Source organism: Canis lupus, chromosome 8 (genome assembly GCF_048164855.1).
Source record: "Canis lupus baileyi chromosome 8, mCanLup2.hap1, whole genome shotgun sequence".
NCBI classification, from domain to species: Eukaryota; Metazoa; Chordata; class Mammalia; order Carnivora; family Canidae; genus Canis; species Canis lupus.
In genome coordinates this window covers 5,069,021-5,095,946 of record NC_132845.1, presented here as the reverse complement: position 1 = coordinate 5,095,946, position 26,926 = coordinate 5,069,021, and the positions used below count along the sequence as shown (strand labels likewise).

Genomic DNA, 26,926 nt, shown 5'->3' with positions numbered 1-26,926 from the left:
ATTTGTTTTAGAGCTTTCGTGTCCCTTATAGGCAATCTCAAATTAAAGGAAAGCACATCAGAAAATATTTATTAAGCACCCATTTTATGAACAGTACCTCAGGGTTCATTTACTGCTAGGAATAACTATGAAGTTGAGGAGGAATATATTTTAATAATAAGAGCCAACCAAGTACTTTAATTTTTGTGTGTGTGCATTTCATGCAGAACATTAGGAATTAAATTAAATTCAGCCAGTGTTTACAGAGGTGTTATCCCTGACCTAGATGATTTTACAATCTAGTGGGGAAGAAAAATGTGTTCGGAAATTACCATAACAAAATGCATGAAGTGACAGGTGTCAGAAGTTACATATAAACACAATGCCGGGAGCCCCAAGGAAGGTGTGATTAATTCCTGCTTGTGGTGACTTAGGACTTCAGATGGGAAATGCCATTTTTGCTGTGTTTTGAAGAGTGAGCAGCGTTTATAGAGGCCAGATAGGGATGCAAGAAAAGAGGGTGTTGGGAAATCATTCTAGGCTGAGTAAAGGCAGAGATGAAAGCCAGAGGCAAACAAGTACAAGTTATGTTCAGGGACTCACAAATAGGAACCCGTGGTTGGATCACGGTTATCTTTGGAAAGAGAAGCGAGATTGTAAAGCAGTGCCCAGGACATAGATTATTGCTTAATATAAAAGTTGCTGGAAGAGGAGAGATATGGCTAGCATAAAAGATAAGCTTTTTTGCACCATTGAAGGAATGTGATAATGTTCTTTTCTTAATGAACATGTACTGTGGGCATTTTGAGCTTCTGACATAAAAAATCCTTATTTTGACATAAACATGGGTGTAATTTAGTAGCAGAATTTTGCTTATTTTTATTTTTATTTTTTTTTTGCTTAAACCTCTCACTACATCCTAGTCTTGATTGATATTTTTGGAGAATGTTGTGAGACTTAAATTTGAGAGAAAGCCAAGATGCCTGCTAAAAACACAGATAGCTTTAAGGAACCATTATCAATTATTTTCCAAAATCCATTGAGGTATTTATGAATTTGCTATGATGAAACAAAGTAGGCTTGGATAATTTTTTGTAAATATGAACAATGTAAATTCATGATTCATGATACATGCTATACATTGATTTCAGAAATGTTTAGCATCTGTCAAAAGTAGCTAGTATTTTAGTATCTTTAATACTTTTCTAGATGAAATTCCTGATTTTATTCTAAAGCTCATCTTGTGTGTAGTGATAGTTAATGTGCTTATAAAACCCATTCTTACATTTTTTTTGTTTGATGAGATTTTCCATTTTTAACTATGAAGTACGTTGAAATGTGTAGCTTTGTCATTCAAATGCTGACAATATAGCTAGGAAATGTGAACTTCAGGCTTATCCAATAAAATAAATATACCATTGATTCTATTGATACATATTTTGAATTCTCACTGACCTCATTAACTTTCAGAATAGGTGCAAAATAACTTTTTTTTTTTTTTGTATCGAATGTATACAAAGCATTTGACCCTCACTAAAGCTCAACAAGAAGAGCAACACAGAATATTTTTATTGTTCTCATAGTGGGACGGAAGCCTTAGAGGTTTGGAAGGTTATTATCTGCATTGGTGTTAGCTCATGAACAGTTCTTTGCAATGTTTTTGCTTTCTGAGGCAAAACTAAACATACGGATATTGGATTCTTTCTGGTTATCCTAGCTGCTGTGTGGCTTTCAGAGTTACCAAGAGTGCACAAAGGGAATAGTGCATGGAGCTCATAAGGTCTTTTGTCCCAAGAGACTGTTTGCCTTGGTGAAAGTGTTTGGTGTGTATTTAGAGCAAAAAAATAGTGAGATAGAAATTTAACATTCTGTCCTCCAGTAATAAATATGCTGTACTGTGTTTTATATGTATATATATATTTGGCTGAAATTACAATATATTATGCTCCTACTTCTGTTTTTTTTCAATGTGGCTATTAATTTTTTTTCTCCCTAAATCAAAACCTTGATATTTGTACCACCCTGCCTTTTATAACTATGCGTTTCCAGCTGATAAAGAATTGTGGTTTTATCAGTTCCATATGGAGAAATTTTCTCCAGGGAACAGCCTATTCTTTATGACATTTATTACTGTAGAATAATCTTCTAACTCTGGGACACGAACTAGGGGTGGTGGAAGGGGAGGAGGGCAGGGGGTGGGGGTGAATGGGTGATGGGCACTGAGGGGGGCACTTGATGGGATGAGCACTAGGTATTATTCTGTATGTTGGCAAATTGAACACCAATAAAAAATAAATTTATTATTAAAAAAAAAGAATAATCGTCTTTCGACTTTTACCAATAATGAGTGCCCACTCTAGTGGCTAAAACCCAGCTACTCTTGTACTAAACCACATGGAAACAGATATGAAGAATTGAAAAAAGAAACAAACAGTATTTGAACAGTTTTACTCTCCTTTGACTAAAATTTCCCAGAACCTACTTATATAGAGACTAAGTTATTATAATTAGTGCCAAGATCTGCTAAGTGATTTTACTGAACTAAAGTAAGAACTCTAAGCCTTTAAGTGATTGTGATTTTTTTTTCTTACTGCAGAAAAAGCTATTTGCTGGTTACACAATTTGCTTTTTCTATATGTGACCAGTTATTTTATAGGTTAGGGCAGGAAATTATTAAACTCAGAATCTATGTTTGAATTTTTGTAGCCTACAGAGACTTGCCTTGTTTCTCGGCCCAAATCTTACATCTCACCTCAAGCTGAATCTTGCTCATGTAATTAATAAAATCACCGACCTGAGTGAGGGAATGTAGATGGTGGGTCTCAGAGTTCACCACGAGCTCTAAAAGGACAACAGCACCCTCTTTCAAAGTAAATCTGTGGAGTAAGATAAGTTCCAGATTTCATGGCGCAAGCAACAGGTCAGTTTTCCACTATTTCTTGAACTACTATTTCTGGAATTCCTATTATGTGACATGCGTTTTTTCCTTATTATTACTAATCTTCACACCAAATCTTCAATGGCAAGGTAGTTAATACCATTGCCATTTTTATACATGAGAGTGCTGAGCCTCAGCGAGATTAAGTAATTTGCCTAAAATTGAATATTTAATACTGATGGTTCTAGGCTTCTGTTTTGGAAGTATCTGGCTCTATCCTGCCACTCCAGGGAAAATTTATTAGAATTACTATGCTAAACTGTCTAAAGCTATATTGATTTTTTTCTATTGCCATGTAAAATATTACCATGGAATTAGTAGCTGAAAATAAGATGATTATTATTTTACAGTTTCTGTGGTACAACTAATAAATACCTACAACTTACAGCATAATTTGTATAGAGCTTATATTTTTATAATTGTATTTTGTATTTACACATTATAAATAAATATATAATGTAAATATGTGTGTTGTGTGTTAATATAATGATGGGAGTGACCTCTCATCACCTTTGCCATATTTTATTGATTAGAGATGCATCACAGTCCCATCTATACCAGGGAGGGGATTATAGGAAGGTGGGGGCCATTGGGGGTCACCCTAGGGCTGTCTGGTTTGCCACATGTGCCTACAAGAGTAAAGCATAGCTGTTAGGATACTTTTTCCATACTTTCATCCTTTTTTTTTTCCATTTTTTAACATTTATTATTCCTATTTTGCCTGAATATTCTTGAAAAACTTATGAAAAGTAAGAAAAATATCAGTGTTCTTGCCTCTTTCGCAAGGTTTAGAATGATTTATTTCCAAAAAGTAAGTACTCAAGTTCATTTGTATATGGTTGTTCATGGAAAATAAAAGTAAATGGTATTCCAGCACAGAGTCCTGCAAGAACACTGAAATAAAAGCTTAAGAGGGATCGAAGATTATGAGTTTGCTGACCACAGAAATTTCAACAGTTTGCTCTTTGTCTTCATAAGACATGGGAAAACGTTTTATTGCAAATGTTTAAGCTCAGAATTTTTTTCTTTTCTCTCCTAGCCTCTCCTCCTCTCCCCTCTTGTTCTTTCTTTTTTTTGCTATTTATATTCTAGTGTAACTAAAAAGAACAAGCCTGAGATACTTCTGCTTCATTTCTAGCTCTGCTACTACTAACTGTCTTCAGATGTCTTCGTTTTATTTTCTTCATCTGTAAAATGAGGACATTAGTGGTGCTGCAGGGAAGCACACAGAGAGAGGTAGGATCTCCCAGGTCGGCGCAGTTTGTCAGTCACGTAAAATGCATGGGATTGAATTCTCAGAGTTGATCCATCACTCACAAACTGACTAAAGCTTCCTATACATGCAAATGACATATGTAAATAGGAACACCAATAAATTTACTTGACATTGAAGCAATAGCTGACAAATCAAGACTCTACAGGTTGCTTGTGGTGGGTAAATGTATTCAGTCAGTTTGAAAGAGCTGGAGTTAAAGAAGAATGACATCATATGAAGGACTCTTTCCACCAACGTAGGGAAGCCAGATGCAGCAACTTCCCACAGACCGGGGACAAAATCACTGTGTATTAGGGTTGGATTGACACTGAATGATCCTTCTCTTTTGCATCCACTGTCTACATTCCATACAGGCAACAGCCATTCTGTTAGGATGCTGTATTTATTGCATGCAAGTTGTTATATCGAATAAACTTGTTTTGTTTGAGAAAAATCCCATGCTCACTTGGATTCAAAAGATGATTGATGAGTATTAAAGAGGGCACTTGTTATGATGAACACTGGGTGTTGTATGTAAGTGATGAATCACTGGATTCTACTCCAGAAACCAGTATTGCACCGTATGTTAACTATCAAAAATTTAAATCAAAAATATCTTGAAAAGACACTGTTTACATCATTATGATATATATCATTGTAATGTTGCTACATACTGTAGTCTCATAACTTTAGGCTTTTCTAAAAACAGATCTAATTTGATTTTTGATCATTTCAGTTGTTGTAGAGAGGGAGCTTTTGCCTGAGTTTGCTCCCAAACCCTGAAGAGACACCTGTAGTCCCTGTATTTGTCCTCGGCTCCTCTTTTTGAAAAGGATCATTCATTTTACGGATCACGCTAATATGATGGTTGAGAGTTAGGTTTGGTAGGCAACAAGTAGAGCGAATCCCACCTTATACCTTTTTGATATCTATTCCTTCTCTCTTTCTGTTACTGTAACTTTTTCTGTCTCCCTTATGGTGGAGGTCATTTAAAGAAGATCAGGGGTCAGTCTCTTTGTTTACTTTTAAGACTTCACTATTATAATCACAAAATACTCTCTTTTAATGGTACTTCATATTTTACAAGAGAGTTGCGTATGTTACTTTATTCAATCCCAATAGCATTCTAGCATGAAGAAAGATTATTTGTGATTTATGGATAAAATAAGCACCCCAAGACAGGTTAAGGAATGTGCAAAATAATACCTAATATTCTGTGGATGCTTATTCTGTTTCAGACATTGTGCTAAGCATTTTATAGGCATAAAATATTGTATCACATACATCCCCCTTGTGTTCCCATTTTGTAGATGAGGAAACCAAGATGTAGGGATTTTCAGTGGAATATTCAGAGTCACAGTGAGCATGAATGGGGAGAGTTGGCCTTCAAGGCTACTCATCAGCAGCCAGAGACAAAACCCTCCTGAACACTGTGTCTCCTGATGATCAGTAAGCTGGGCCCCTGTGACTCAAACCAATGCCTTTTGTGAATCTGTGCCCTATATTAATTTTGAAGTATTGTCTTTATTTAAAAATCTTAACCAGGGATCCCTAGGTGGCGCAGAGGTTTGGCGCCTGCCTTCGGCCTAGGGCGCGATCCTGGAGACCCGGGATCGAATCCCACATCGGGCTCCCAGTGCATGGATCCTGCTTCTCCCTCTGCCTGTGTCTCTGCCTCTCTCTCTCTCTCTCTCTCTGACTATCATAAATAAATAAAAATTAAAAAAAAATAAAAAAATAAAAATAAAAATCTTAACCAATCTAACCAATCCTTTGGTGAAGAGTAACTTAATATTCCTTCTAACAGTAATACAGACCCCTTTTGTGTTCTAACATTTAGAGCTATGTGTTCAGTTGGGAACAATGTTCTATTTCCTTATACCCTCTTTGCTTGGTGCCTGTGTTCTCTCGTTAGTGTGAAGATGGAAATATGGTTCTACACTAAGAGTACTCCGCTAGGAGTAGATTGTTCGTCTCTGAGAATGGTAGTAACTGTAGTATTGCTTAGTGTATTTAAAAAAATCTTAAAGTTTGAAATACAATTGGGGAAATAGTGTGTTTTATAGAACAATGAAGTTAGCCTTATACCTGAAAAGCAATTTAATGTGATCAACCTACCCTCTGAACAATACTCTCTCAGCTATGAAGTCTCCCTTGACGGTTTTACAAACCGTAAGTTGACATGCAGTTAACAGAATGTTGTTGCTGGTATTCAAATAGCAGAAACCAGAGAGGCCGTGCTGGGACTCAACTGTAGGTTTCCTATTCTGGATATCAAGCACGTCCTCTAATTGCTTCTTCCTTTGGCCGCTGGAGATTGCCAGTAGAATTCCTCCATTAGTTTTGTGCTATGGTCATGCAACCTTCTACTACCTGAGTGATAGAGGAGGCCTTTTTCTTTCAGTGGAACAATTGGACTTGGAAACGGAAAACAGAAAGGTTCATGCCCTAGTTCTGCCTATAGTAGTTGAGTAATGGGAGAATGCTTTCATCTTTCTTTAGGTCACAGTGCTGCTGTGATCACAGTTGAACAAACCACAGAGAGACCAGACAGGCAGAAAGAAGTCGAGCCGGAGAAAGATGCTGTAAGTGAGCTTGTTTATCTGCTTTATCAGTGTTGGGTATCAGAATTGTTCTTGCAATAATCAGTGATATATACCATGCTTAAAACATAAATATGCCTGCAGAAGGTCCTTTACTACCTGATTTTACAAAGTTAATAAGAATTGTTTGAAACAGGGATGCCCGGGTAGCTCAGTGGTTGAGTGTCTGCCTTCAGCTCAACGTGTGGTCCTGGAGTCCTGGAATTGGGTCCCACATTGGGCTCCCCTCGAAAAGCCTGCTTCTCCTTCTGCCTATGTCTCTGCCACTCTCTCTGTGTCTCTCGTGAATAAATAAATAAAATCTTAAAAAATTGTTTGAAATTGATTTTCTAATTTGTTCACCCTAAGGAATTAGTGGAATCATTCCCTCACCTCCTCTCTCTCTCTCTCTCTCTCTATCAGCCAAGATAATTATTCTGTTCCAGTTCAGACCAGATTTCTGAAATTGTCCAAGTTTTGTTAATACTTTTTGCCTGTCTCAATTTGTATAGAAGTATGTTATGGGCATTTGCTGATTTGCATTTTCAACATCAATCTTTCTTCCAACTGATAAAAGGACAGTGATTTTGCTTTGGAGGACCTCTCCCACTGGATATGATATGATGGGACCGTTAATCAAGAGGCATGCCTTTCTTCAGCCAAAAGGCCCATGATCCAAGCCAACTAGATTTTCTCTCTTACAAATTTGATTCCTTAAACTAAGGACCAAAATGAGTAAAGATTGTTGAAGTTGATTGATCCTGTCGGTGACACCCTAAAGAGATTTCTTATTAGTTCTTGATTCCAGATTTCTGTTGCTGCTTTTCTTGAACTGTATGAGCTGGTTTTTAAAAATCACTTCCTTTAATTCTATGTTTTACCCCATATTCATCCTCTAAATGCTTTAGCCAGCACTGGTTTTTGTTGCCTGCCAAAGATTCTAACTGATATAAGAATACAATGCACTTGTTCATCACGTTTACCTACAACTCTGTACATCACAAGTATACCTAACAGCGTTCTCTTTTCATTTGTATGTCTATCCTTCCCTGTCTCTGTGTTCTGGTTTTGTTTTGTCCCTGCTGCTATTTTTGGCAAGAAGACTATATCAAATTGTTAGGTCTATATTGAAACTAATTCTTACACTGAACAGAAAGCATAGATATAATTTGTTTTCTATTAATCAATCATCTTGCCTCACACCTCATCTAGGCAGATTGCCTATTGGTCTCTCTTCTGTAGCTGTGTAGGTTGCAAAGTGTTTAGCACAGTCTGGTTGAGCCATATTAAGTAGTCTTGGACTCACACTTGAGCATGGATTTAGGCACCCATATGTATGCAATAATTTCCACAAGTACGCTTTAATAGTTATTGTTTGAACAGTCTAATGTTAATACTCTAAACCTCAAGAATTGCCCTATCTTCTCTGGTAACTCCAAAATTCGCTTTGTCATTAGCATATCAGATAACAAAGGTACTTTTATTCATTCTTCTCATTCATCTTACATTAGGTGGCTTAGGGAAGAAAATCATCCTTTAGAAACACACATGTCTCTAACACAGGGCATTTTTTGTTCTAATATTTTATGCATGGGCTTTCTTTATATTTTCTTATTTTAAATTATTACTGTATTACCTGGAAGATGAAGACTAGATGTCTGTAGTTGGCTGAATTTTTTAATTCCTCTAGCATCTTGCAGAAAAATCCTCTTGTGTTCAGCTTTAAATGTAACAAGTTATCAGGGAAGTATACGGAAGTATACACGCACACACACACACACACACACACAAACAAACAAGAAAATGGCATAAAATAATAGACAATAGTGAGTCTCCTAAAATAAGGCCAAAATTTCATAGTGACACTGTAGTGGGGATGTGATTTAGGCTTTCTCCAGAAAAAAAAAAAAAAAAAACTAATAATATAGATAATTTTATTCTACATTTAGCAAAATCTGGGCTACAATTAAAATGTATTAATTCTTAAATATAGACTTGCTTAAGCTATATGTAATGTGTTTTATATACATACATATATATATTTAAAGATTTATTTATTTATTTTTAGAGAGAGGATGCACATGGAATGGGAGAGGGGAAGAGGGAGAGGGAGAGGAAAAAAGAATCTTGAGCAGATTCCCTGCTGAGTGGGGAGCCCAAGGCAGGGCCCAATCTCAGGACCCTGAGATGCTGATATGAGCCAAAACCTAATGTCAGACATTTAATCGACTGAGCCACCCAAGTGCCCCATTAAGCAGTATGTATTTTTTAACATTTAGACAAAATAGTATGATAGCATCACATGATATCTTAAGTTCAACTTTGACTTTTGCAGCAACATCATAAAAAGGATCGATTTTAAAGAATACACCAGAATGTCATCATTTTTTTCAAGAGCCACTTACTATGCTTTAAAAGTCAAAGCATTATCATTTGAATCACCTTGTTGATGGTCTCTTCTTCAATTGTTTACTGGTTTAAATAAGCCTGATATTTATGTCAGTGGCTCTGCTTGTGATTCTAGCTCCAAGATCACTTTTGCTTCGTTATAGACACTGTCATTAAAGCTTGTTCTTTCTTCAGTTTTGAAATGTTGCATAGATCTGTGTTTGTAGTTAGGTGTATTTATTTTTTTTACAATGAACCAGGAAATAATGTTGTCCTCAAGCACAAGATTTATGCTAATATTAATGAAGATAGATGCTTGAATGCTGTTCCTTCCTTTGAGAATTAGAAATCGTAGAGACTGAGGTAATATATAGACAATACCTCACTTAAAACACTGAAAAGTCACTCAGGACTTGATTTAGAATTACCTTGAATTATTGATTAATGCTTGAAATTGGTCAAAGGAATTAAGAGATCATGAACTGAGGCTTCTAATCATTCTTTGCCATTGTTGATAAATCTCAGTATTAGTAAAAACACAAATATCTAGAGTAGACTTATCACACTAAAGAATTCAAAAAGTGAAATATCCAAATTTATCTGAATTTCTGTTTCCAGTTTTCAGTAGTATCTTAACTTTATGATTTTTCTTTTCACTCATGACCTCTGGCTATAGAACCTCATGATCCACTTTTCCCCCTGTGGATTTTTATGGAATGAATTGATTTCTAACCACTACTTGAGTGAATGAAAGAAGAAAATAAATGAACAGTTCTTCAAAAGGTGTGACACAGCTCAGAAACAATAACTTTTCTTTATATTGATTGTTGGCAAATATTATGTCTAGTAATCACAATTAAATAGTCCACCTGATTGCTGGGGGAAGGAATGATTTATCTTATACTTTGAGTATTAGTTGTCAGTCACACAATTAATGTATTATACATTTAGTTCAATAACTATATTGAATTTTGGCTTAGTGAGAGCTTTGTTTCAAAAGTTCTAGGTAGTCATGATCTACCTATATAAATTCTAATGGAAAGGACTGAAGAATAGGATGAGTATGGTAGCTCACTGAACTTACCATCATTTCTTTCTTTCCTAGAAATGACATTATCTCCTTTCTCTTTTCCTTATTCCACTCACTTCAATACAAAGTCCACCTTCACATTCCCTTCTTTTTTCTGCATTTTCTCTCTTTCCACCATCTGCTCCCCTTCTCTTTGTCTCTTTCACATTCAAATTTCTGTCTTCAGTTATAATTGTTATTTTAATGATCATCACGATTCTCCCAGAGTGATATCATGTATGAGTTGGTCAGTTGTAGTCATGTCTAACACTGCCAGGCAGCATGCTCAGTAATTTACATTTTCTCTTACAAACACAAGACGTGGGTACTAGGATTGACATCTCCATTTTTAGATAACAAACTGAGGCACAGAGATCTAGACCATAAAGCTAGTAGCCATGGCACCAGATTTTGAACCCAGGTAACCTAGCTGCAGAGTCTAAGATATTAACAACTATGTTATGGAGTCTTTCATACAAAGAAAAGAAAAAAGAAAAAAAAATATGGTTATATTTCCTAAAGGTTTTGCAGTTTAACAAATTATAATGATCAGATGTGAGCACCATCTTGGAAAATGTCATTTTCCATAGATTTTAGATGATTAGAAAAGATTGTCAGTTGACCTTCTTGACTTCCTTTGCTCATTGAGAACAGCAGTAAAGGTGTTCATATTTAACTTATTTAATATTAAGAGTCTGTATAAACTCTTTATGGAAATCTTCAAACCAGTCATTTCATTTATGCAGACAAAAGATGCAGCTGAGAAATCTAAATATGTATTTAAATGCAGTGAAATTATTATTTTTTCCCTAAGTAAGACTTCTATTATTCTTCTGGAATTTCTCTTTTCTGAGTAATGGCCCTTTTGTTGGTGAGACTTTCCTGAGTTATTCATTGACAGCTGCAAAACTGCTTTGCCAAGTTAAAAATAAAATCTGTAGTTTGAAAGATACTTATTTGTTAAACATGAGATGATTTATTTAGTTGCCTGTTTATAACAGTTCTAGAAAGATGTAACTTTAGGAATATATTTTTATCTGATATCACTATTAAGAGTTCATTCTATTTCATGTTTAGGATTTTATTCTTTCATTTTTGCAATATCCTCTGCAATAAAACACTGACAAAATGGGCCTGCTTTTTACCTTTTTGTTTTATTCTCTTCATATCTGTATTTATTAGTGTCTTCCCTTAATTCTCTACTGTCATTTAGTTAGATAATCAAATGAAAATTATCTATTAAACACCAATTAAGAGCTCAAAACAGTAGTTAAGCCTTTCGACCTAGCATCTACCAAGCTCTGCAGTGCTGCAGTGCTGACTTACCCCATTTCTTATTTCTTTTCAGAATAAGTCCTCTTGCTAGAGCACGGTATAGTATAGCAAGATGATGATAGTTCTTAGGACTTAAGATAGCATAGGGAGAAAAGCAGGACATTTATAAGTAGTTATTTAATATATAATGAAAAAAAAGTATGAATGAAGAAATCAATGAATGAAACACTAGACCGTTGGCCTCACTGCTTTCTGCAGAGGCATTTTTGTTTGTTTTAGCTATTTCCAAGGTTTCTTTCCTTTTCTCTCTTACTCTCTCATCCTTCAAGTTGTAACTTGAATGATCTTTACACAGTAAATATATGCAAGTTGAACATATTTAATAGTTATCATTGAAATATGAGCAAATTTTGTTCATTTTCTATGTATTTTTAAAAATCCAGATATAACACTGAGTGAATATAATGACATTCTTGAGAAAGCAGCGTATATTTGAGATGGATGAAAAGAGATTAGAGGATGTCTAAGATTTGGTCCAACATCTGGCCCTGTGGCAGACTAAGAGATATATACAGCCTTAAATCAGGTATAAAGCCTCAAAAATAGTTACAACTTTCTTACAACATTTTCTTGTTTAGATTTAGAATGGTTTTCACAAGATGTACTTGCTTTTATTTGGAAAATATGTGTTTATGGAAAAAATCACACTGAACTGAAATGTAGGGAAAGTTTGGCCCCATAGTAGATAGAATCTGTGAGTTATCCCAGCTTTCTCTGCATTCTGATTACCCACAAAATAGCCAGGACAGTATGGACAGGTGGTTTCCCGGATGACAGGGGAAGAACTGAGGAAAGGAATAAGGGTCAACAGGTCCAAGATGGTGATATAATCAGTTTATCAGTCTGTCTTGGGTCACTGATCTCAGGTGGTCAGTGTATCTGGGTGATGAGTAACTCTAAACTGCGCTATATGTTTGCATTCATATTTATTGAGCCAGTTGGCATTGGAACATCCTTAGTATCTAGGCCACCAACATAACCAGAAAGGTTGGTCTCTTCGGGCTTAAATAAGTCAGATTGTTAGTGTATTTTTGCCAAGCTATGTGTCTGGACCCAGACTATGATTGGCTTTGCTGAGTCTATCTGTGAAGGTTGTTAGCCTGGCCAGTCATTCTGAACTGATTATCGTGCTTGACCATACCAAAGTTTCTCTTAAGTTTTTCTCAAACCTTAGTTGAAATTTTGCTCTTCTGCTTAGAATGAAACATTAGGATAGAGGTAAAGGTGTTATATATGAACAGAGACCCAAACGGGCTTCAAATTCAATCAAGGATCTTGGGTGTCCTGATCTACCCTCCTGCAGGACCACTTGACCCTTTAAAGTAGCTCTTTCCTCACTGCAGTTAAATGACCCCCACTCATCTAACCCCTCCACCTAAGATTGGGACAGAAGTAGGTCCAACCAATAGTAAAACTGCAGTCATGTCTCAGGTTTTCTGTGTGGTAGGACCTCCTTTCACCCTTTTCACACTTCCTCCCCCCATCTCTGAGCCAATGGCAACCATGTCTACAGATGTGACCCTCCAGCTGTTGTGATCTGAACATTTACTTTCTTCTACCTTCCTTTCCTTGATATTGACGCTGGTGTGATTCGATAGATCCTGTTAAACATAAGTTCCTTGGAGTATGAAGCCCACTCACCTTGGTTCTAATCTCTGTTCTGCATTTTACTGCCTGACTGACAACAGAAATAATGTAAAATATCCTAAGATGAGTTTTCTCCTCTGTAAAAATTCGGGGTGAATGGTAGTTTAGATGACTCCTAGATTCCCTGTATTCCTGGATACTTTTATGTTGCTGAGCAGCTGGCAGCAAGTAGTAAGGGATGGTAATGCTAGGGAGACCAGACTCTCTCTCACAGTACTAGAAAGAGTAGGCTCAGGTTTTTTTCCTCATGGGAGAAGAGCCAGAGAGGACAGCAGCCAAGAACCCTCAGAGTCAGCATTGCAAGATTCAACGAATAGCTTGGTCTACAGAGATCTCAAATCTGGGGTGGTATTGAGGGGTTCACATTAATGTATTTGTGTTTCTAATCCTTATTGTACAGTAAGAATTAAGGAGAAGCTGAAATATGGGCTGAGTTCATTTTTCCTTTGAGGCAGAAGGCTTAAGAGGACCTGAGAGCCTTCTGCTTGGTGACATCTGGGAACTGACACCTTGATGCCTTCTATCAGCCAGCTCGCAAGAGTTGAGGCATTTGCACTTCTATATTTCATTGAAGATCCCTTACTTAAGGTGCCCAGGAAGCTGGACCTGAGATCCAATATGCAGATAAGTGAAAAGAACACATATTCTAACAGGGATCCAGTAGCCCATTTAGCCCATTGAGAAGAAGAATAAACAGAACACCCCAAACAGGCGGTGTCTAATGAACCCAAGCTGCAATAGAAAAAAATATAAAAACGTAAACCAAAATTTAAAAATGACAATTAAGAGGGCACATAGGGAGATTGAGACAGAACTCACTAAATATTCATGTGCCATACTATCTAATCGGCTCTGGCCAATGGATTATAGTCATTTCTAGACGAAGGCAATGAAGAGCTGATGAGATGAACTGCTTTAATCTTGCTCGTTTCCTGCCACACTGACCTTGGAGACCACTTATTCCAGATGACAACCCTATAAAGTGGAGGAAGACCACCAGGCATATATATTGAGTAGCAAACAGCATGTGTGAGAAAGAACAAAAATCCAAAAATGAAACTGCAATTATATTAAGCTGTTGAGATTTCCGAGTTTGTCTATTACCATGACAGAGCCTAATGCTGCCCTGGCAAATGCTGACATCCCCTCTTTGCGTTGAGTGGTGTTGCTATGTAGCTTATTCCCTTATTCTAAGCCCCTTGAGCACCAAGCAATCAAATCCATAGATAACTGAAGGACTTTAATATTTAGGATAATATGAAGATTCTCTTTACTTTGAAAGCAGATTTTAGGGCATTGCTTCTCAAATTTTAATACACATGTAAATTAATTAAGCGCCTTGTTAGTACTCACATTGTGCTACCTCTGGAGCACCTTTAGAAATTCTGCATTTCTAGCAATCTCTCAGCAACGCTAACACTGCTGACCACTGGGTGATGCTTTGAGCAGCAAAGTTTTAGGAGATATGTAGAAAGGTGGTCTCACCTGGTCTCTCAAAAGCTTGACAAGCAGTTGGGACTTTGAACTCTTATAATAAAACTTCAGGTGGCAAAACAGGCTGGTTTTATTGAAATTGATCTATGTGTAGATGATTGGCCTCATTGTGGAGACCATCACTTCTTCCTCTTGTTCTCCCACTTTTTTTTTTTTTTTTTTTACCAATTTTAGCAGGTGGGAGAAGTTGGGAACAAAAAGGGGTATAGTCTGAGCTAGAAGCAGAGCATGCCATTCAACTTGCTCTGTTCACATATTGGTCTTAATGCAAAGTGGTACACATTTTCTGAGTCTGAAGTTCCCCAGGGCACTACCATTAATGAAATATTTGGCTTGAGGTTTAACTGAGCTACCTTTTAGAAATTTTAAGAACCTATTTCAATATACTCAGCTGTTCAACTAACTAGTAGTTCTAGTTCTACTAGTTCAACTAGTAACTAGTATTACTGTTAGCTCTGTGAGTATGAAGGGCCACACAGTCTGGGAAGATTAGATTATTCTATCAGTTGTTACTATTTCACAGAGTCACCATTGCTGCAGCAATACCATTGTATTAATATTTAATATGCTCTTCCACTGTGGCAGCCATATCATTCCTAAACTACATGCCCATTTTTTGGTAATTAGTAACCCCCCCCCTTTTTTTTTAATAGGCACAACTACTCTCCCTACTACTTATTCAAAACATGGTGTTAAGTCCAGGATTAGGACAATGTCAGTGATCTTCACATTGGAATTTGTCAAGACTAAGTTCTATGTGCCCCTCTAGTGAAGCTAGAAGATAATTCAAGTTATTTAGATCCATAGTCTGAAAAATGAGAGATCATTTTGAAGCCCTTTGCTTTGTAGAGAAATGCATAGAAATTAATATTGTCAAAAAACTCTAAGAAGGAAGCATTCATAGTCTTTCTTTTTAAAAATTTTTCTACTGTTATTCTGTGTCTTCTCAAGGATTTTAAAGCATTTTGACACATTTTTGCAAACTCGCACTCATTATGGTCTACTTATATTCATCAAATCACCAGCGATTTTTGTGAGTTCAACTCACTTTTTTACATAGTAGATATCTGTCAGGTCATGGCTGCTGTTTTAAATCAGTTAGCTCTGATTCTAGGGTTTTTATTCTGTCTGAGATGTCATTAGGTAGTATATGAAATTTTTCAGAAATCCTGGAAATTATCCCATGTGCCATGTATATATAAATTTTCAATCACTACACCTGAGTTCAACAAATGTCACATTGGTTTAATACTTTTTTTAAATCAAATTAAATCTGACTGTGAAAGATATCAAATTTGAATTTGGAGTAGTCCTTCCTTCTACTGAAGTTTGTGTAAGATTCTAAAAAATTTAGAAGATGACCAGAAAACGGGAGAAAACCCACTAATTTTCAGTTCCTCATAGTTGTTTCTGAGATGCTTTCTTTTTTCTAAAACCATACAATACATCTGAAAGAGAAAACTTCAAAATGTTCACGCAACTGTTAGATATGGATATTCTTGAGTAATTGGAGCCTTGGTACAGCCAGTGCACAGAAATTTCTCTTTGAAGTTATGTGACATTTTCAAAGTTCTCTGAGGAATGACTGTGGTAAACTTTATATAGAAATACTAATCCTCAAAAACATATTTTCTTTTTAGTATTGGAGAATCTTTTCTTTCCTAAGGATGAGCAGCCTCTGCCTCTGTCTCACTAAGTATTTCCCTTTACTTAACCTCCCCTCTAATTCAGGTAGGAGAAGTTAAGAGAAGTGACACATGATGGGATATGGTACAAAAAATGGAAGGAGTGACTTTTTAAAAAAGATTTTATTCATTTATTTGAGGGAGAGGAAAATAGAGAGAAAGAGCCTGAGCAGGGGAGAAGGGGGTGAGGGAGAGAGGGAGAAACAGACTCCCTTCTGAGCAGGGAGCCCGATGCAGAGCTTGATCCCAGGACTCAGGGATCATGACCTGAGCCAAAGGCAGACGCTTAACCCACTGACCACCCAGGCGCCCCAGGATTGGCCTTTTCATAGGAGTCCAGTCCTTGGCCTCAGCTGAGGAGGCAGATTAAATGTGTAAATATGGTGTTAAGTGGGTGATGTGGAGGTGTTCATCTGAAGAACTTCTTAGTGGCTAAATTTCTTAGTGAAATTATAAGCAAGGTCCTATCCGAGAGTGAAAATGGAAGATAACTTATTAGAGAAGAGAAAAGGTTGTAAATCATCATTTAAAAGAATAATAGATTACATAGAGTAGCAATGTGTAGAATGTTTTCCTGGCAGCACTGGGGTTTGTAGTCATGTGGTCGAAGTGAGACTCATCATTGTGGTACTATCTTTTCTCCTTCCACATTCAATTTCAGAGGGGTGAATATAGTGTTCATAGTACAATGGAGAGAGGAACAAAAGACTCAAGGGAATAATTATAACCACTCACTGACCTTGAAATGTAAGATAGATACAATGAAAAATTGTTAGAATTAATAGATTCAAGGAAGTAAAGGCTGGTTGGACTCATGGTAGTAGAGGGAATGACCCAGGGAAAAAGAGATGATGATCAGATTGTGATATATATCATTGAAATACAGAGGGCTGCAGTACTGGCATGATAGGATTTGGGAAGAGTAATCATTTTTAACTAAGAAAAATTGTGGGAAGAATTAATTATCTAGCACTACATTATCTGCTATAGTAGATATTAATGACGTGTAGCCATTTCAAATAAAAATTATGTTTGTCACAATTAAAAACAATTATACATATTGCCCAGATCTTGTCCTTAAATTCAGTTCTCTACTAAAAAGGAACTGGAGATCTTTAAAGAAAAGGCTGATTCTGGATCTGGGACAAGAAAATTAAACAAAACAAGATGAGCCTAGGGCCTTGGTGTCAGAAAACAAAACTACACACAATGAATAACAGATACAGATAAGGATGGAATATATGGAAAAGAAGATCTCATGACAAACAAAATCTGACTTGAGTTTCAGCTAAGAAGAAAGGAAAAATGAAGAAGAAGCAATAATCAAAATTATGAATGTGAAATTCCCAGAATTGATTATAGGATTAAGAAGCCTAAGAAATTCCTAGCAGAGAAAGTACAGGGAAATCCACACTCATCCATATATTTGTGAAGGTTTGGAAAACCAAATCAGAATACCAAAAATATAAAATGCAGTTAGAAAAAGAAGAACAGCAGACTCTTCAACATCAACATCAAATTCAACATCAATAAGGAAACCAAATGCTAGTGGAAAATTTTCCTTTACACACTGAACATAAATAAACATAAATTTAAAAGTCAACAACCAACAGAGATACCCATCAAGAATGAAGGTAAAATAAAGGCATTTTTAGAATAACAAAACTGAGAGTTTATCACGGCAAACCTCCAACAGAGGAAACTCTAAAAAGCATTTTCAGTCAGAAGGAAATAGACCCCAATGGAAAGTTTAAGAAATAGCAAAAAAAGAAAAAAAGGAAAACAATAAAAATGATAAATACTTGGGTTACACTGAATGAATATTGACTGTGCATAACAATAGCTGCAGTTTCTTGCAGAATTTAATGCATGTAGGGAAATAAAATACATAACAATGAAAAAGCATAGATTGGAAAGGAAATAACTGGAGTTAAAGAGATATATGTTCCCCGCATAGTCAGGAAGGAGGAGAAAAGAACTACCAATCAATCCTAAGTTTTTAGAAGTAAAGATGTTTGTTTTAATTTCTGTAGCAATCACAAAAAGACCTAATCGAGGAAAAGAAAATGATTATAGAAACGGTCTTTAATAAATTTGGAAGTAAAGAAAGGAAAAGGAGCATGAACAGATGGGATAAAGAGTAAATACATGACCAGATGTTTATTTAAACTCAAATAGCCCATTGTTATAGTCCATGTAGGCGGGTGAACTATTTCAGTTGAAATAAAGATTATCAGAACTTTAGAAAACATGATATTTTTTTTTTACAAGAGACACATTAAAAACATAAGGATTCTGTGATGTTGAAAGAAGAGAATCAAGAATTATACACTGTGTAAAAACTAAGAGAAAGGTGGTTATTATATTAGATAAAGCAGACTCTAAGGCAAAAGACATAATTTAGTAGAAATGAGGTTATATCATAATGATAATAGGTTCAATTCACCAGGAAGATATAATTATTCCCAGTTTCCAAATACATAGACAAAATCTGACAAATGCAAATGGAGAAGTAGACAAATCTTTAGTCACAGTATGATATTGTTTAAAACATCTCTTTTAGTAGTTGATTAAACAACAAATTAAAAAGCAAGGATATAGACAATTTGAACAACATAATTAATACACTTTATCTAGTGAATATTTATAGAGCACCCACCCAACATCTGTGGAATGCATAATCTATTAAAGCATACATGGAATATTTTTTTTCTATGACCATATAAAAGGCCTTCAAGCAAATCTTAACACATTTCAAAAGATTAAATTCATACAGAATATGTTCTGTGCCAGAAATCAATAAGAAAAAGATAACTAGAAGATTCCTATATGTTTGCGAATTAAGTACTAAATTTCATATATTAAAAATACACCTTGACCTGGATAGTAGCTACTTTTACTTCAATTTTTTTTTGAGTTGACAACTGAAGAAATAAATGTTTCAAGTATTAAAAAATTTTTCAATAAATCTTCCCCTAATCTGGCTAAAATTAATAGTATAATAACTTCTCATTTCATTCTCATTTCAGTGGTGGAGGCATATTTTAAGGAGGATTTTGCTTAATCAGCGGGAATCCATTTTCTTCTTAAAAAAATCTTATTAAATTTGTATTTAATAGTCATTAGCAAGTTCTAGGGATATTGGTTTGTTACTGTCTTTATTCTGCTTAGGCAACACTGAAGTGGCATCTCTAAATAGATATAGCATAGGGAAAAAAATGAAAAAAAGTTCAAATAACTGCACACACACATGTTTATATGTATATATATTTAAGGAAGACTTACAATTTATAGATTAAACTTTTAAACTACCAGAATGTTGTCATTTAAATGTTCTAATAACCTTACAAAAATATTTAACTTTCCATCCTTCAAAAGCTAAGATTCATAGCTTAATCTGCAATTTTATTTCACTACATATTCACATCATTTTGGGGGGCCTACAACTGTTTAGTTTTGTTTTACTCCTATTTCTCTGTGACATTTTAATCATTCTATTTTGGCATAATTCTAGGTTGAATCATACAAATTTACAATAGTTGTAGGTAAAACGGTATATTGGAAATTTTATTTGGTTCACCATAAATGACAGTGATTAGTAATTAATTGTGAATCTCAGGTTCCTTTATTAGTCTATAATCTTTTCAGGACAGGTACCCTTATTGCATTTGAAATCACAGCATCAAGTCCCATAACTAATGAGAATCAGCTTTAAGAAATTAAAAATTAAAATTCAATCATTATATTTTTCCTTTGGGAGGGAAAACGTTGGTCTGCAAAATGAGGGAGAAATGGGAAAGCAGAATGAATACTTTCTGGACTAAACCTCTTGTATCCTCTGTCTAGTTTATGAGCATCTCCTAGTTCACAATACTTAGTAGTCTCTGCCCCACATTTTTTTTTTTTTTAAGATTTTATTTATCTATTCATGAGAGACACAGAGAGAGAAAGAGAGAGAGAGAGGCAGAGGGAGAAGCAGGCTCCATGCAGGGAGCCCGACGTGGGACTCGATCCTGGTTCTCCAGGATCAGGCCCTGGACCAAAGGCAGACGCTAAACCACTGAGCCACCCGGGCTTCCCATGCCCCACATTTCTTATGCTTCTTGGGGGATTCCTTGTATATCTGATGTAACCTTCATTTGAAATACCAGGGTTTAAAGTGCATGTATCTCGTAGCATGGAAAACATATATGAAGTAAAGCATGACTGAGGCCACTTCCTCTAAATGGAGAACTTTTTCTTTGGTTACTTCTCAGAAAGATCTTTCTAACAAGATAACTTTAAAAGCCCCCTCCTAATTTCCAGTCCACTTAAGAGGTTGCCACAAAAATCAAACAGAAAAAAGATGCACCCTCCTGCTAACATGTCCTTTGCTGTATCAAATGAAAAATACCAACTTTTTCTTGTCATAGGTCATTCAGGAAAATACCAATTATTTTCTTTCTTTCTTAAGAAAGAATCATATTCACATTATTTCCATAATTTTAGATCATACCTAAACGGTTCAAGTTATTTATGTCCTTGTCAAAATTATTTATTTATTTTGTTGATTTCTGGAAAATTAAGGGAGAAATGTTAATCATCTCAACTTTGTCTTGTCATTTCTTTTAATTTACTGACTTGCTTATAAATTTTAAGCTGTATTTCACTGTAAATGATCAGTTTGGATATTATTGAAGTGACCAAAGCTGCTTTTAATTCTATATTTAATGATTACAGAATAAATGCTTTGAAGATGGGAGCACCTGACCTAGAAATGAATGCAGAACATTCAAAGAGGCTGGAGATAGGAGTGTATTAAAATGTCAGGAGAGGACATTCAATTTATAGGAAGACAAAAGGTGATTTTTAAAGAGGTCATTAAATCACATCCTGCTTGGAAAACTAATGTATATTTTATATTCTTATAATGCATGCATTAAAAATATAGTTTCTCTCATCAAAGCTCCTCTTTTTTCTTATTTATATGACTTTAGTTTTAGAAAACATTGTTAGAATATAAATATAACTTGCCGATAAGTTTACTCATCTCAATCTTTCTAACAGATAGTCTTAATTAAAATACGCTAGGATTCTAAGGTACATATAATTCAGCTACTGTTTTCAGCTCACATATTAATTTATGTAAAACAGCAGGCATATTATTTGGTACATGGTTGCCAGTTAACATTTCTTATTTTCCTCTTGAGTTTAATAGATTTGAACTCCATTGACTTTACACGGAAAGTACAATTGTATGAGCATAGGCCTTACCTATAAAGTCTTTCACATATGAATGATTCCGCCCAGTGATAAGGCATGGAAATATCGTTAACATGGTCAGTCATGCTAAATAGACTGTAGCATATTTTATTTTCTGTTCGACTCTTTAGGCATTATGTTTTGTCATATTAGAAAAAGTCTGAAGAACAGAAACATGTTCTCTAATTTAGAAAACTTGTGTTCTCCATCACTCTAGGTTGTCAGTGTCCAACTGATAACTTGGTTTTGGTAAGAGCCATCTGAAATTCTCCTCATACCCCACCTCTGTACTGTTAACTCTTCCAGGGGCAGCGATTCCTGCAGGTGAGGCCGTCCCTGTGGATCGTAGGGTTTAATGTGACTCAGAACCAGGCTGGTTAGAGTTCAGATATTTATGATGGCCTCTCCATTTGAGCCATCAGTTAGGGGAGAAGAAGAGACACTTAACCTGGGTTGCACATACCTTGGCAAATGTTTGATTTGCCCAGTGTGGGAAAAGAAGTAAAAAAAAAAATGGAATCTGAACACCTAATTCTCTTGCATCTAGTAGACTTACTGATGCGCACCGGCGTTATTGTGTGGTCCACCTTAAATAGATTTAACATGTCTATATTTGGCCATCCTTGAGGTCTTGTTTTTACTTTTTGGTACCAGCCACCATCTCTCAGTCTAAGATTCTGACTATTTTCCTTGGTACTTGGTATGTAATTCCTATTGACCCTTTGTCTTCGGTAGAGGATTTCTCATGCATGCTTCAGCAGCCCTTCTCAGTAGTATTAGCCTCCTGCCATCCCGTGGATTTCTGGACCAGTCACAGGGTGGAACCTTTAATATTGGTAAGAGGAATAGAGTGGCCTATGGAGTTGGATGGGATTAAATGTCTGGTTATGATCTTAGTTTCTGCTCCATCCTCTCTAGATGAAGGCTAAATACTGGCTCCATCAATCTCTTTTATTTGCAAATTTGGAGTTCTGTCCTAAATATGAGTCCACACTTGGACTCAGCTATCAGTTTTCCTTAACAGACTACATGCTTTTCCATAAATTCCTGTCCTAATTTCCATATCCTCACACTTGTTACCTTCTGTCCTTTGGGATAACTACTTTTCCTTGTCACTATCTGGTATATGTCAACATTTACTTTTGATGAACTCTGCTGCTTTCACCCTGAACTTTCCCAGCTGCTGGCTTGCTCTGTACCCCATGGATCTGTCTCCTGGAGGGATTCTAGTTCATCCTACTCAGTGGGGAAGTTATTGGAACTTTCACTGATTTTGTATTAAAATAAGACACTGTTTCTAGAAGAAAGCAGCATTTTGTAATTAGTTCCTTGACAGATTACTTCCTAAATCAAAATCCTGCAAAACTGAGTAAAATACCACAATCTTTAATGTGCTATGAAAAATGCCAGAATCTAACCTACCTTTAGTTTCCACTAATAAAAAGTTCTTTTTTGTTAAACCTTAAAAAAAAAAAAAAATAAGAGCAGATGGTTTACAATGCAATGGAGGGGAAAGTACAGAGATTCCCTATATGTCCCCTACCCACACATACACATATGGCCTCTCTATTATCAACATTTAACACCAGACTGGTTCATTTGTTAAAGTTGATAAACCTTGGTAGATACATCATCATCACCCAAAGTTCATAAATTACATCAGGGGTTCACTCTTGGTATTGCACAACTTATGAGTCTGGGCAAATGTAAAATGACTCGTATCCATCATTATGGTGGATAATGAGTATTTTCACAGCCCCCAAAATCCTTTGCATTCCTCGTATTCACACCCCCTTGGCCACCCTCTGGCAATCACTGATCATCTTACAGTCTCCACAGATGAGCCTTTTCAGAATATCACACAGTTGGAATCATACAGTATGTTAGCCTTTTCAGCTTTTTTCACTTAGTAATATGCTTTTAAAGCCACTTGGTATCTTTTTAATAGCTTGATAGCTCATTTGTTGTTAGTCCTGAATGGTATTCAACGTCTGGTCATGGCAGTTTACCTATTCACCTACTGAAAGACATACTGGTTGCTTCTAACCATTGGCGGTTATGAACAAAGCTGCTATCTATATCCCCGTGAGTCCTATAGTCCTACAATTAGGTCTCTGCCTTTTGGTGAGCTATGCGTCCGGAATGTGAACCTCACAAGAGCTTTTTCAGTCTCTTTTCCTCTAACCCTTAGGTGGGAAAGGATGGCTAGAGTGGGTCGGAGTTGGGTTTTTCCTTTCCCTTGAATGGAAGGTTGGAGCTGGCCTGAGTTGACTATTTCCCTTCCTCTGAGTTAGGCTCTGGTAATCCCCCAGCGGGTCAGGCTCTGATTTACAAATTTCCCCTGAGGGCAGGCTTTGTGACATAGAACAGAGTGCTCTGGTGTATTTCAAAATGATCCCCTTTCCCCTTCCCTCTCCACCTACAACAGGAGGGGATTTGATTGTGGTGGGAACCTGGTTGCACTCAAGGAGGTAAATCTCCCAAAATTGTGGAACTTCTTCACGCCTGGATCTCTCTCTGTGGTTTGTTTGTTTGTTTATATTTGTTTTGTTTTGTTAACCCTCAGAGTTGTCTGCACTGAGCCTCAAGCCATTTGTTCATTCCAGTTTAGGTTTTCCTTCCCAGGGCCATTTCTGCTTGTGAGTTTATGCTGTGGTTGACTGCGATTTATTCTAATCTTGGGGTCGGCTTTTCCCACTACATCCTCCTGTGTTATGAATTCACGAAGAGTTTGCTGATCTTTCCGTCTCAGTCTGTGGAGCTCTTGTTAGGAGAGAGTAGCTACTTCTAAACTCCTTATATGCTTATATGCAGAGCTGGAAACGTAGCCGGTGCTCTATTTCCTGGCCCCTAAACTCCTTGAACTCTAGTGACTTTACAGAGTATATTCTTTCCCTACAGTCTTTCTCAGTACACATCGAAAAACAAGCGATCACTTAAGGTCCAAGTCAAATGATATTTCATTCTTGAAACTTTCCTTGATCCTATATTGGAAAAGATATTTTATCCCCTATAAAATCTAGTAAGAATGGCAAACATAAGTCTGAGTCATAATTATTTATGTAGGTATTTGTAGCTCCTGCTAGTGAGTGATCTATGTCTATTCATTAATATATCCTGCAGCTCACTGTACAGAGTAGGTGCTCAATAAATATTTGCTGACTGTATAGATTTTCTCACTTCGTTTTCAGACTGACTTTTAAAAGAGGAGTGAGAAAATTAGTCAGAATGCTTTCAATAGTAGCCTGACCGAATCTATCTCAGGCTTTACCTCGTTTCTCGTCCTTAAAAGAGGGGTTGGCATTAAATGATTTTAATTAAAAAAATAAATAAACTTCAAATTTAACAATAATTTTTCATCCACAGAAACATCACAAAGATCATACAGAGAATTTCTGTATACCCTGAACCCAGTTTCTGTTTATATTACTGTGGCTTATTTGTCAAAACTAAGTACCCAACCTTGATATATTACTATCATCTAAGCTTCAGACTTTATTTGGACTTTTACCAATTCTTCCATTAATACCCTTGTTCTTTCCCAGAGTTAGATGCAAGATCACTTGGAATTTTAAATTTCCACTTAAGCAAAGGCAACGTAGCAAGCTCATGAGGAATATTATGGCTTCAAGCCTGGGAAGTATGTGGAAGGGAGATTGGGTTAGCAGTACATCATAGTTAGTCTTCTTGGTTTCTCTAGGTAGCTTACATGTAATACGGAGTATTGAAACCCCACTAGTAAAGCAATTTTCATTTATTTATTTGGGGTGTTATTCTTCCCTGTTCTCCTGTATTTGAAACTTGAGAACTTTGAATTTTCTTGTCATAGTAGCATAGCCACTTTATTTATTTATTTTTTTAATTTTGGCCAATACTAGCAATAATAGCTAATATTTGTTTTACACTGTGTGGAGTATCAGGTATGCAATAAACCTGGTATATCTTCCGTTCCTACTAATCAACATTATGTTGTTTCTAAGTCTCCATTCTTTTAAATTGGGATGGAGTTCTAACATTTTCATTCAGGGGCGCCTGGGTGGCTCAGCCAGTTAAGCATCTGCCATCAGCTCTGATCATGATCCTGGGGTCCTGGGATGGAGACGCTCCCCCTCCTCCCACCTCCCCTAGTTGGGGTCCCTGCTCTGCTTCTCTGCCTGTCCTTCCCCTTCTTGTGCTCTTGCTCATGCAAGCTCTCTCTTTCAAGTGAATAAATGAATCTTTTAAAAATAAAACTGTCATTCATATACTTCCTCCTCCTCTTTCTAGAATTATGTCAAAGTTCTGGGAGCTTACAGATTGTCAGGCTTTTTGGTTGTCAGTCGTCTGTCTCACAGGTTAGTGCTGAGGCATCTGTTGCCTCTAATCACATGGCCCTTTCAGACCTAGGATCTCTCTACTATTTTTATGGAAAAATTAGTTCAGAAAAATATTTTGTAATGCTGGATACCCATGAGGTATAGGGATTTCCTTAGGATACTGCCACCCCCTGGGCTCATCCAGGACTCACAGGTCTCTCTCTCCAATTGTAGCTCAGGGAAATGATTTCACTGCTTATTTGGGAGAAAGTTTTCCTCTTGTTTATAGAACTGTTTTGAATCCCTCTTTTCCATCTTCTCTGTTTTCCAAGTCCCGGTTCTCAAAAATCCTAATAAACTATTTTCTACTGCTTCCTCCATCCTCTACATCACATACCTCCCCGAGATAATGAGGCGGCAATCCTGTTGCTTGCTTGAACGGGGAGCAGTTGACACATATACACAAAACAGTACAATGAAGTAGGTGATTTCTCTCATTTTACAAATGATTAAACCAATGAAGAACCCAATATAGTTATCCATTAAATAAATGACGTAGTGAAAGTGAATAATCCCAAACACTGAGTTACAGAGGGTCAACATACAAAATCATTTGATAAGTATTCTGAATTAGGCTATGTTTGAAATATTGGATGATGCCACATGCAACATACATACTTTTACACTTAAATTTTAGAGAGAATTAGTTTCCAAAGCACGGGGTTACAGACTACACTTGATTTTGGAATTCTGTGCAGAACACATGTCTTCACTTGAACAGAATGTGGTAACAGATGCCTTTACTTACTTCTAGTGGGAATTGAGAACTTTGGTTCATAAATACAAGGCTACTTGCCAGTATACCTAATGAGATTTTACATTCTCCCATTCTGACACTTTTAGTGATCAGACTGTATTATCTTGTTTTATTACCTTGCACACCATGAACCACGCTGTCTGCTAAGCTGGGAATGAGGATATAACTGAGTGGGTCAGTGGTCATTCCCTTCATAAAACA

The 26,926-nt window shown here is 36.3% G+C and overlaps 1 long non-coding RNA gene across 2 annotated transcripts in view; it reads left to right on the top strand.

The window, feature by feature from the left end:
* The first annotated feature begins 6,672 nt into the window (after positions 1 to 6,672).
* Positions 6,673 to 26,926, top strand: part of LOC140637516 (uncharacterized) — a 134,890-nt gene continuing 114,636 nt past the window's right edge. The window contains exon 1 of one of the 2 annotated variants that reach the window (XR_012034610.1): positions 6,673 to 6,757. This is a non-coding gene — a long non-coding RNA (uncharacterized lncRNA). Of the gene's footprint in view, positions 6,758 to 24,032; positions 24,085 to 26,926 lie in introns of those variants that run through there. The other variant, XR_012034609.1, reaches the window with a different exon arrangement.